The sequence below is a fragment of the Bradysia coprophila genome, unplaced genomic scaffold (assembly GCF_014529535.1).
Source record: "Bradysia coprophila strain Holo2 unplaced genomic scaffold, BU_Bcop_v1 contig_94, whole genome shotgun sequence".
In the NCBI taxonomy this organism is placed as follows: domain Eukaryota; kingdom Metazoa; phylum Arthropoda; class Insecta; order Diptera; family Sciaridae; genus Bradysia; species Bradysia coprophila.
The window spans coordinates 9,493,800-9,504,203 of record NW_023504022.1 but is presented as its reverse complement, the minus strand read 5'-3'; the positions used below and the strand labels follow the sequence as shown (position 1 = coordinate 9,504,203).

The 10,404-nt window shown below is 35.7% G+C and overlaps 1 long non-coding RNA gene across 1 annotated transcript; it reads right to left on the bottom strand.

The window, feature by feature from the left end:
- Positions 1-5,162: 5,162 nt before the first annotated feature.
- On the bottom strand, positions 5,163-6,972 carry LOC119085351. Its single transcript, XR_005089285.1, has 2 exons — positions 6,909-6,972; positions 5,163-5,203 (listed from the first exon to the last, which is right to left on the bottom strand). It is a non-coding gene; the product is annotated as an uncharacterized LOC119085351 (long non-coding RNA).
- Between the last annotated feature and the right edge of the window lie 3,432 nt (positions 6,973-10,404).

Sequence of the window (10,404 nt, the reverse complement as noted above, 5' to 3'; positions counted from 1 at the left end):
TTAAGATCGACCTGGCGTGAACAAAATTCTTTTCTCCAGTATCACAGCTATCATAATCTTTTGGAAACGGAAATTCGACAAGTAAAATTATTGTCTAGAGCTTGACGATAAATCTAGGTAGAGTAATTTGGCACACCAAACCAGTCGGTTTTGTGACGGGGAAACTGACTCTATAATAAGGTGAATTTGCCAAATGATGACAATACAAAGAATTTTTAGACCACGTAAAAAAAGAGACCTCGCACACAATTTCTACTTTTGGAAGTTTCGTGAAAGAACAAAAATCAAGTGCAGGAAAGTGCTAGCAGAGTTTATAGAAAATAATTCTGTAACTTTGCAAAAATTTGATTAAAAAATGTAAACATTTCTGTTTCGTGCGCCAGATTTCCCGACATCACAAAATCTGGTACTTCATTTGCTTTAACTGGGGTTATTTCCTTTTACATTTCAACACTATAATAACCTCCGTTTCACATCTATATGATTTCGTACAACTGACATAAGGTATCATCACTTGAAAATCGATGACCAAATAATTAAGTGCGTAGCTTAGAAAGAAACCATCCATTAATTATATATATTTAAAAAAAACAACAACAATATGAAAACAACATGATATACAATTTATATAAAAAAAAAACTAAGGAAAAAATGAAATTATCAAAGAATATTTATGTTTAATGTTTTTTGAATAAACGAAAAATAAATAAAAAATGAACAAAAAAAAACAAGTAAAAAAAATGAAAATTGAAAAGTTATGTAGTTTTATATACACGAGAAAAGAAAATATTATTATTGAAAAACAAAATTGAAAATAAAAAAAGGCCGACGAAAAAAATGATTTGAATAATCGGACAACTTGGTTAAAACGAAACTTATATACTCAACACACAGCATTAATTACAACCTACAAAAAAGACAACAAAAACCTAAATTTAAAGTCGTAGTTTAACTCGAAAATATACCGACGAAGAAATTACCATGTTTAATTATTTATACCGAAAAACCCAAAAAAAAATAAGAAGAAAGAAAACCCAAAAATATGTATAAATATATACGTCCAAGAATACCATAAAAACTTTTGTTGTTTCAATTTTTCTATAATTATAAATGCGGAAAAAGTAAGAAGAGACACACTCGCAAACAATAGCCATTTTCCAATAAGTCGCGGGATGAACAATGACACCCTCATCCGCAACCCCTCCGTCACGTCAATCTTAATTCAATTTTTATGTTCTGACTATTCATATAACTTTGCTACCATACGATTGTTTCTAGGGAAGGCTTTGTGTTCGATGAAAAAGAGGTAAGTTTTTCTTTTATTTTCAAAATAAACAATTGGAATTGAAAACCTTTTAAACCTTGTCAAGTAATCATTGAATCTGCTATTACTCTTGCTCAAATTTTATACAAAATCTAGTACTTCATTTCTTCAACATTCACTACACTATAATTATGACCATGTTTAACGAGGTTTTTGGCTATTTTTGTCTTTGTCGTCAATAGCAAATGATTTGAAATGACATGGGCTACAAGGAAGGGCTTCTTTAAGTCAAGCATAATTTTTGACATTTGTAACGTCAATTATGAACAATTATGAAAGACCGAAAAACTGAAAAACAAGCAAAACGAACACCAACATAGGCTTTTTCCTCTTCCCTTATCCTTACATTCGAGTGAAGGGATTTTTGGGGAAATTAATCACCGAAGGGGCAGTCGGGCAGTGGCCCCAGAATAGGATAGATTGCGGAAAATAACTTCACATTCACATCATCGCATCCATACCCCTTAATATAATTATGTTTCAAAGAATTCATCGAACATTCTTTGGTGCTTTCCTTAGAATCACTTCTACTTCGCTAGCTTTAAGAAGTTTTCAGAAGTTAAAAGAATATGTTACAGTCATGTACACGCCTAAAAGTGGCCATGTTATCAATCTCTTATTTGTTTAGTCCACGTTGTTCCACACATACACATGTGTATGAAATGTGAACGCGTGGAACGAGATGGACTAAACAAATAAGAGATTGATAACACAGAGGTGATCATTTGAAAACCTCCCAAAATTGGGTAGGTGCAGTGTCTTTGTTGGCAACGTTGTACACACACTACAACGCAACTTAAATACGATGAATTTGTATTCATCTGTCTTGCCTACATTGAGGCAGATAGTTTTGTATACTTTGACACATAGTTCGGATGTCACGTTAAGCTGGTGGTCCAGACTGCACTTGTTATTGGCCGTAAAAGGCTGTTAGTGAGATCTCTAAACAAATCAAATCAAACTAACTGTACTCCAAAGGAGTTAGACTCTGTAGTAATAATTATCAAGGAATCATAAAACTCTCGTGGGGCTGTTACTCCCAGAATTTGTTTTTTCTAAATAATTGCTAAGGATCTTTTCCAATTGGAACTGTAGCTATGGAAATACCGAAAAACCTACACGTTTCCGCAAAGTGGCTAGGCACATGTTATGTTAAGAGCATTTTACGTTCAGTATTTTCTAAAGAAGTTTTTTTTTAAATTAAGCTATTTTAGTAGGTCTACGAAGAAATTTCGGCTTTCTAATTTTATATGTTAAGAAAAACTGATAACAAAAATTCCGAAGTTCAATTCGATATTGGCATTTTGTTCAGAGATAAAAAAGACCATCCTACGCATCCTTCTATATTTATGACAAAACGTTCCGAATTATCGTACACCGACTCACACAAAAAAAAAACTTTTTTTTTTGCTGAAAAGCAATTTTCTGATTTGATTTCGGGTACTTTATCACTCCAGATACTCTTACTATATGACTCTCGACGATTTTCCAATCACACTTTTTTATGACATAACATCAACATAATAATCTCAGCTTTCGCTCCCTCGTCATACATACATCGATTCCAAGAGCAATTCCGACCAATTTATATATGTAGAAAAAAAACACGACTTGCCTCCGAAGAAAGAACATTAATAAACATCAGAGAGAAGAAAAAATTACTTTACTTTTAAATGGATGTGCATAGCCTCCGGCTACACTATACACTTTCTGTGCTGTGACTTCCATGTAAGTTCGAAATATTTTTTTCCCTGACTCTGTTCGTTACATTTGAGTTTACATTGCATTTTTTTGTGTATTCCAATTTTTTTTTTTAATGTTGGAATTCGTCGTATATTTAATGTACGGTATGTACATGAGAGTGTAATTTTTTTACGCTTTTTTCTATTCGAATAAAACAAAGCGATGCATTTTTTCTGTCTCTTTTTTTGTGTGTGAAATAATAAAAACAGAAACACACAAAAACTGTGTATGAGTGTTTTGTAAAAAGGGAAAATCAACAAGATTTTTTATTACAATTCGCTAACAAAATGATCGAGATCCACTTCATATTATACACACAGCAAGTGAACAGTGAGTTTGTATTTATTATTTTTCTTCTGCAAGTTTTAAACTTTTCCCATTACAATTTTATTGTATACCTGGAGGAAGTCTTACAGTACAAGATCGAATAGATGAAAGGAATGAAATTAGAGGATGAACTAGTTCGTATATGAGGGTTCATTGCAGTATGCATTGTATGTGAAAAAAGCCAAAACAAAATGTTGGCAGAAACTTTTCTTCTCGTATTTGAAGTCATGGAATCTAAATAATGCGATTCGGATTAGGTAACGTCACCAGTTACGAGCCCCTGCTAGTTACGAGCAATGAAATAGAGGTCAGTGTGATGTCAATGTATGCGTAAAACAGGTGCTCGTAACTTAAATAAAGGCGCGCTCTCAAGTTGTAGTCGTCAATTTAATATGCATGCCACCAATAGAATTATCGAATCTATTACTTCTTTTGGTCTGAGTATATTCAACAGTTTGAACGTCACACTTTAAGAGTCACATCGCCAAGACTGCAGGCGATTGGGGAACAAGCGGTCTCCGATTTTATTGAGTGATAGCTCGTTGGATTCGTCTTTCAATTCTAGGAAACATGTATCTTTTACTTTTCCTTTAAAAAAATATTTTCTGTCAAAAGCTCTCAAAAGTGAAGACATGTCAGAGGATACCGAAAACAGTTTTTCGGCAATAACTCAAGAAAAAATTATTTTAAATTGTTGTAATGTTGCACGAATGTCGGCCTTGGAAAGACGTACAGGTAGAGTATACGCACTGCTTGGTGCGAGTACATCCACGAGAGTTATGACTAAAAATATAGTGAATGTTCGGAGAGTTCGATTCTCTTCAGCTTCGTTGTTCCACGGAACTGAGTATGGGGTGTTGTAGCTGGCCTCACCCACTATCGTTGCACATATAAATGAACACAGTACTCTTGTGCTGCAAGACAAAAGCCATCCCATATCGAGCTTGGATGGAGTCTGTTACTTGAATTGAATATTATGCAATTTATCTGGTCACCCAGACAGTGTTCTTGGATTCTTTTAGTGCCTACACACTAAATCCGGTCGACCACGATTAAACGATAAAATAAAGAATTTCCTATTCCTAAGCAAGCGGATCGTTAAGAAATACGTATGTTGGTAATGTCACAAAGGAGAAAGCATACGTAATCACCATTGATCTTAATGTAAATTAAATTGTTTCGTTCCTTGGTTTCCTATCAATGGAAATTTAATGCGAAATAATTTCGAATTAATGCGACGAATTTGTCATAGTTCAGTGACTTAGCCTAAGCAAAATTTTTCATTTTGTTTGTCAACAGCTAAAGACAATTGAGAAAAAGATATTGTTCAGATACCCAAAACTCATCGCACCGAATGTCATCGAGAGACAATTCGTTCTTTTACCTTATTAACTCTGTTACTTTTGGAGAAACAAATCCAGTTACACGTCCTGTTAGTATCCCCGTATCAATAAAATTGAATACATTTTATGTCCATAGACTACTTTATTCAAAGATTGCTTGTACCGCAGACCAATTAAGGAAAAGTGAAATAAAATTCCATTTTTTGGTTACCACAGAAAATGTTGGTCTTTTTTTATGTTCAGATTAATACTAAGAACAAAGCTACTTTACTAGAATTTCACATTAAAAATCTTGCTGCACATCGACAACTCACAAAAAAAAAAAAAAAAAAAAAACAAAATAATAATGAGAAAAACAAACATGAAATCAATTGAAACTAAGACTAGTGAGACATCAGTCTCAGCTTGAAATAAACTAATTTTCATTCTTCGGTGCAGTGGCCGTTTCTTTACGATCCTGTTGATCCTGTAATGTAAAAAAAAACATTTTTCAATAGAATAAAAGAAGTAAGACAATATGACTGCGGTATTGCGTCAAAACAGCGTATCGCATTTGCACCATCCGGTTTTTATTTACAGTGAATTTACAATAAAGAAGAAACAAAAAAAATATAGCAAAAGACAAGACACGATAAATCATAGAAAAAAACACAATTGATAAACTAACAATTACTTCGCTATATAAAATATCTCGTCTAACTTGTTCGTGTCCTGTGGTATCGTTCCGAGAATAGACGCCGCATTTCCACGCTGGTTTGCGATGCTAATTCTCTGAATCAAAAAGCTTTTCGATCTGGCCTCGCCAGTGGACTGCTTTAACTTTTCTCCAATCTCATCAATCAGCTTTTCCCCCTCTTGCCCCCAGGGACCCATTGTTTCAATTGATATCGGACAGAAATAGAAATTGTCCAGCGCTCTGTACTTTGTTCGTTTCGAATTTTCTCTCACAGACGCGGCCGCACCTGCTCGACGGCTTGTTGACGTCACATACGATTGACATGTTGTGTCGGCACTAGTGAAGTCCCATATTAGTGGTTTTCCACGCTTCCATGGTATAAGTGTCAGGCCGTCCGGCTTTTTTCCGTCCGATCTGCTGCATCCTGTTGGCTCTCGAAGTGCTGGGAAACCGCAAGACAAAAGAGCTCGTTTGATCAAATCGTTGATGGTGTCGTGTCGGGACTTCCTGCCATAACTTTTCTTGCAGGCTAGACCATGGCGACCAAACTTGTCCACCGCCGTCCCACACACACAAGTATGGGGATGGCAGACTGGCAAGCCCAAGCGGAGTGAGACAGCAATTCGAAATGATTGATTGTCGAGCAGGGTACCCAATGACGAACATGGAAGAGCGTTTAGCCACGAACTGGAATACTGTGAAACGTTCGCCAAAATTCTTGCTTTCTCTACTTGTAACTGACTGTTTTCTAGGATGAGATCGTGGGCAGCGGCACAAAAAGTATCGTCCCAATGATGTTGGTATTTGCACAGCGGACTCTCCAAGGGTTCCTTTCCTGTAACTGCATGCCAAGCAAGTAAGGCTTCCTCGACGAGGTTTGTTGGTGGTTGGATGTATGACGGGAGAATTTGTTGCACCAAATCGGAAACGGAATGGTAGGAGCCCAAGAAACTAGAAAAACATAGGCTAGTGACGTTTCTTATGCCCAGACCACCACACTTCACTGATAAAGAGCATTCCATCCATGCGTCGGTATCCAATTGACCATTTATCACTCCTTCCAAGGATATCAGCTGATCGTATTCGTTGAGGCTGTCCATTGCGCGCCAGCACGGGGTCGCATTTGTGTCTTCACTTTGAAAGAGCTTTCTCGAGAACTTTGAGCCTCTTTTGTATTCCACTAACATTTTCCAGTTTTCCAATGGAATCCAAAAGTAGCTCAAAGCTTTCGAAAGCTCATCAAACCACACAAAGAACGCAATACGGTGCTTCGGCCTCATACTGCAGTGATGAAGAATCATAAAAACCAAAACAAAAATTAAAAATTGATCTGAACAAATTAGACTTTCGAATTGTTTTAGATGGTACACTACGTTTAGTCCTCGAGAATTTCTTTGACTCAGAAAGTTAAGTTCATCCGAGAGTTTAGCTGACCCTGATAATTCAGTTAACCATACAATATGCCAGTCTATCAACGTATACCATAAACACTTACGTGACTTGCGTGGTTTCATCCGCGAACGTTTCATCGCGATTCGGCTATCGATGTCTTTCTTTTCAGTTCATCGCGTGCAGCCTGGTATTGTCGGTTTAGTCGTTCCATTTTTTGGTGCGTTTTACGTTTTTCGATGAGTAGTCCCTCGATTTCTCGTACAAGCCTTCAAATTGAAAAGTAAAACTAAAAATTTTCTATAGTTTCCGAATGTCCGAAGATATTTATTTACGATAACAAAGGAAATGAAATGTTCATAAAATAGATAAAACTGAAACGAAATTGTCGAATTTTCACTTCACTAGTTATCCTGTGACGTAAGTAGTAGATTCTACTCCCGATAAACAAAACTTTCACTATTTCTTGTGATCGCGCTAAATTGTATAATTTACCGAATTAACATTACATTCCGTTAGTTTCACACACATAAATCAATAAAAAAAAGCACCAAACTTGATGGAACCAACATACAAAAAGTTCGGAAATGGAAACAACATTTATCAAAGCTTACAAAACTACCTGAAATCCATCTTCAACTAATAAAAGTTTGATTGTTGCTTGACGAAAATTAGAAACTTTATTTGGATTTTACGTCAAGTTGGTGCCGAAGAACGAGTACTACTGACGACATGACACTTCATTCCTCTTTTACCGTTAAACCTGTTCTAATGTTTTTGTTTCCCAAAACGAACTTCTTTATGATTGTGTCGGTGAGTATAGCATCTTACACGGGCTAGTCGGTATTACAAGCCGTGTGGAGGGGATTTTGATTCAGATATTTCTAAGCTTTCGGTTTTCTATGTACAAGGCTTGTTATAATTTTAATGTAAATTCAATCAAGAACACAGGAAAGAGAGTGTTCGTCAAGAATGAATAGTTATTTGCTTACGTAGAGTGGCAAACATAAATTCCAAACACGAGTAACGTTTCGCCGGAGTTTCCTATTTTTTTCAAGAGATGATTTTGACAATTCTAAAGAAAAGGTTTCATTACTTTATTGAGCGCGCAGCGCGAAGCGCTGCGCTCTTAATACATGACTTTACAACAATCTAAAAAAACGATGCCCGAAGGGCATCGTCGTTTTTAAAAATCTAAAAAGTAGGTAGGAGTGTTCTGTGGGGTGATTAGATGTGGAAAAGTCGGCTTTAGACCTAGGTTAGGACTGAGGCCGTACCTCGGACCTAACGATTTTATCATTGATTTCGGTAGTGCTTTCGATGCTGATTCAGGAAATGTATGTCAAAATTTTTTTTATGCGTCGCTTGGCCGCTAGGTGGCTTCAAAGTCGGAATTTTTGAAAGTTAAAATAGCTGTCATTTCGCGTAAAATTAATGGATTGGCGTGAAATTATTGTCTAAAGGGTTTTCGAGGTCGGCGCTTCCGATAAAATACATTTGGGAGCGGTCAGAAGCTTGTGAGCGGCCACAAATAGCAAAAAACTGCTTTTTCTGACAGTTTTTCTCAATTTTCTCTAAAATTTGTCGATGGATTTTTGTAAATACCTATCGATTGATGTGCATATCAAAAAAATCGTCGGAAGCGTTTTCGAGAAAAGTCGAAAAATGTGCCAAAACATAGCAACAACTTTGACGTTGCTACGGCGACAAGCTGGCGTCCTAGAATTTTGGTCTCTTCAGAGAAAATGTTCACAAAAGAAAGTTGAGGGGGGTCCTTGAACAAAATTTTTATGTCCGAGGTCAGTAGATCGATTTGAGATTTTAAGTCACTCGATGTTCCACGAGTCTCAATGTGCGGCACCAAAATTTCATTTTACAGTAGATGTCTTTATGTCGCTTGGATTTTGTATACAATAATATCATCATAACGCATCGATTCTTAGACAAAAATCTATTTCCCAAAGTTTGGACCGTCAATCTAATCTAATGTAAACAGTTGATGCTGGATCATTTTCCTAAAAGAATTCGAAAATTTGGATGTGCCTGTTTCGATGCATGTTTATGAATTAAATTACCTGCGAAAAGATAAGGCCTATCGATTCCACAACATTTCGTCATCAAACACTAAATATTTTATATTAAAATATTCGAGTTTTGATTTCAACTCTTACGAAATTCCATCAATACAACGAACCATTTTGTAAACATCAACAATATTTCGCTTTTTCAATACGTCAAAATGGCAGTACTGAACGTACTAGATCAATAGGTGTAAAAAATCGTTCATTTTTGTGAGCGCTTAAATTTGAAAAAGTTCATACTTCACATGCAACGGGATACTGACTGATTGTTGTACTATTTTGCCATTCAATATGTTTAAGTTGAGATACACAAAATTAACATTGCAAATTTTTAAGTCTATGTAAAAAAAATCAAATTTTTACGGTAATTTGCTGTACATCGATGACGTGGGATCGCTGTGACGATTGTAAATTGTTTGACACCATCTATTTTACTACATTTTCAATAGTTTTAAAGTGAAATATTTGCTTCGGTTCAACTGAATTCATCCTTTTACAAATTGTTATAGGAAAGCAGTTTTACCTTTTAAAATCTGGAACGAATAGATGGTTTCGTGGATTGACCTAAATTTTAAATAATCTTTTGCGACGTCCGAACGGATCTTAATTAAATGGCCACGTTACCCCGTTACATGGCGAATGAATCGCATAGGTTATAAATGTAAAACTTCTTGAACCAATTTTTCAAAGATTCAGAATTTTCAGTCAATTTTTGAAATTAAGAATCATTTTCAATGTTCATGATGTAAAAAGTCGTTAATGGTTAGTACTCTAAATTATGGAGCGGTTATCCAAAGAAAGAAACGCGGGGGACACACTACATCTAATGATAATTATTGCTTATTTCAATACAAATAATTCACCTACCGAGATGATTAGCGTTGCAGTGATGATGGAGTGAATTTAATTTTTATGTAAAATCACCAAAGGTCCTACACAAAAAAAATTGTAAGTATGGAAGGATTAATTTCAACAGATTATGCAGACTGTAGTTTTTGCACTGGGTCAGTAATGCAAGAGTGTCTGCATAAAAAATTTTCACAAACGATTTATCTATCTCATGAAGAAAAACTAGGATGATGGTTAAGCAGCTTTAGCTGCTTAGGATGTCACTCCTTTTGAGTTTACTACTGTGTTTGGACCATCAGCAACGAATGAGATATATAAGAGACTAGTGCATGAAGATTGCAAGTTACTTGACAATGAAATTGAAATTTGGAAATAAAATTTTTGTTTTACGCGCCCTGACGAGATTTGAGCCCCAGACCTCTTGCGTATGAAGCAAGAGTTCTACGTATCAAACCACAGGACTGAACAAAAATTTTATTTCCAATTTCGGACCGTACTTTACAATATAACTATACCGCCATCTATGTGAGTAACGATGAATCACTTCATTCGATTTAACATCAACAAGATGGATGTCACATATCGTTATAATTGGGTCGATTGTTAGTACAATCTCTCTGGTAATTTGTATCGAAGATGAGTGATTTTGGGTCGACCCCTCCCGAGCTGTGG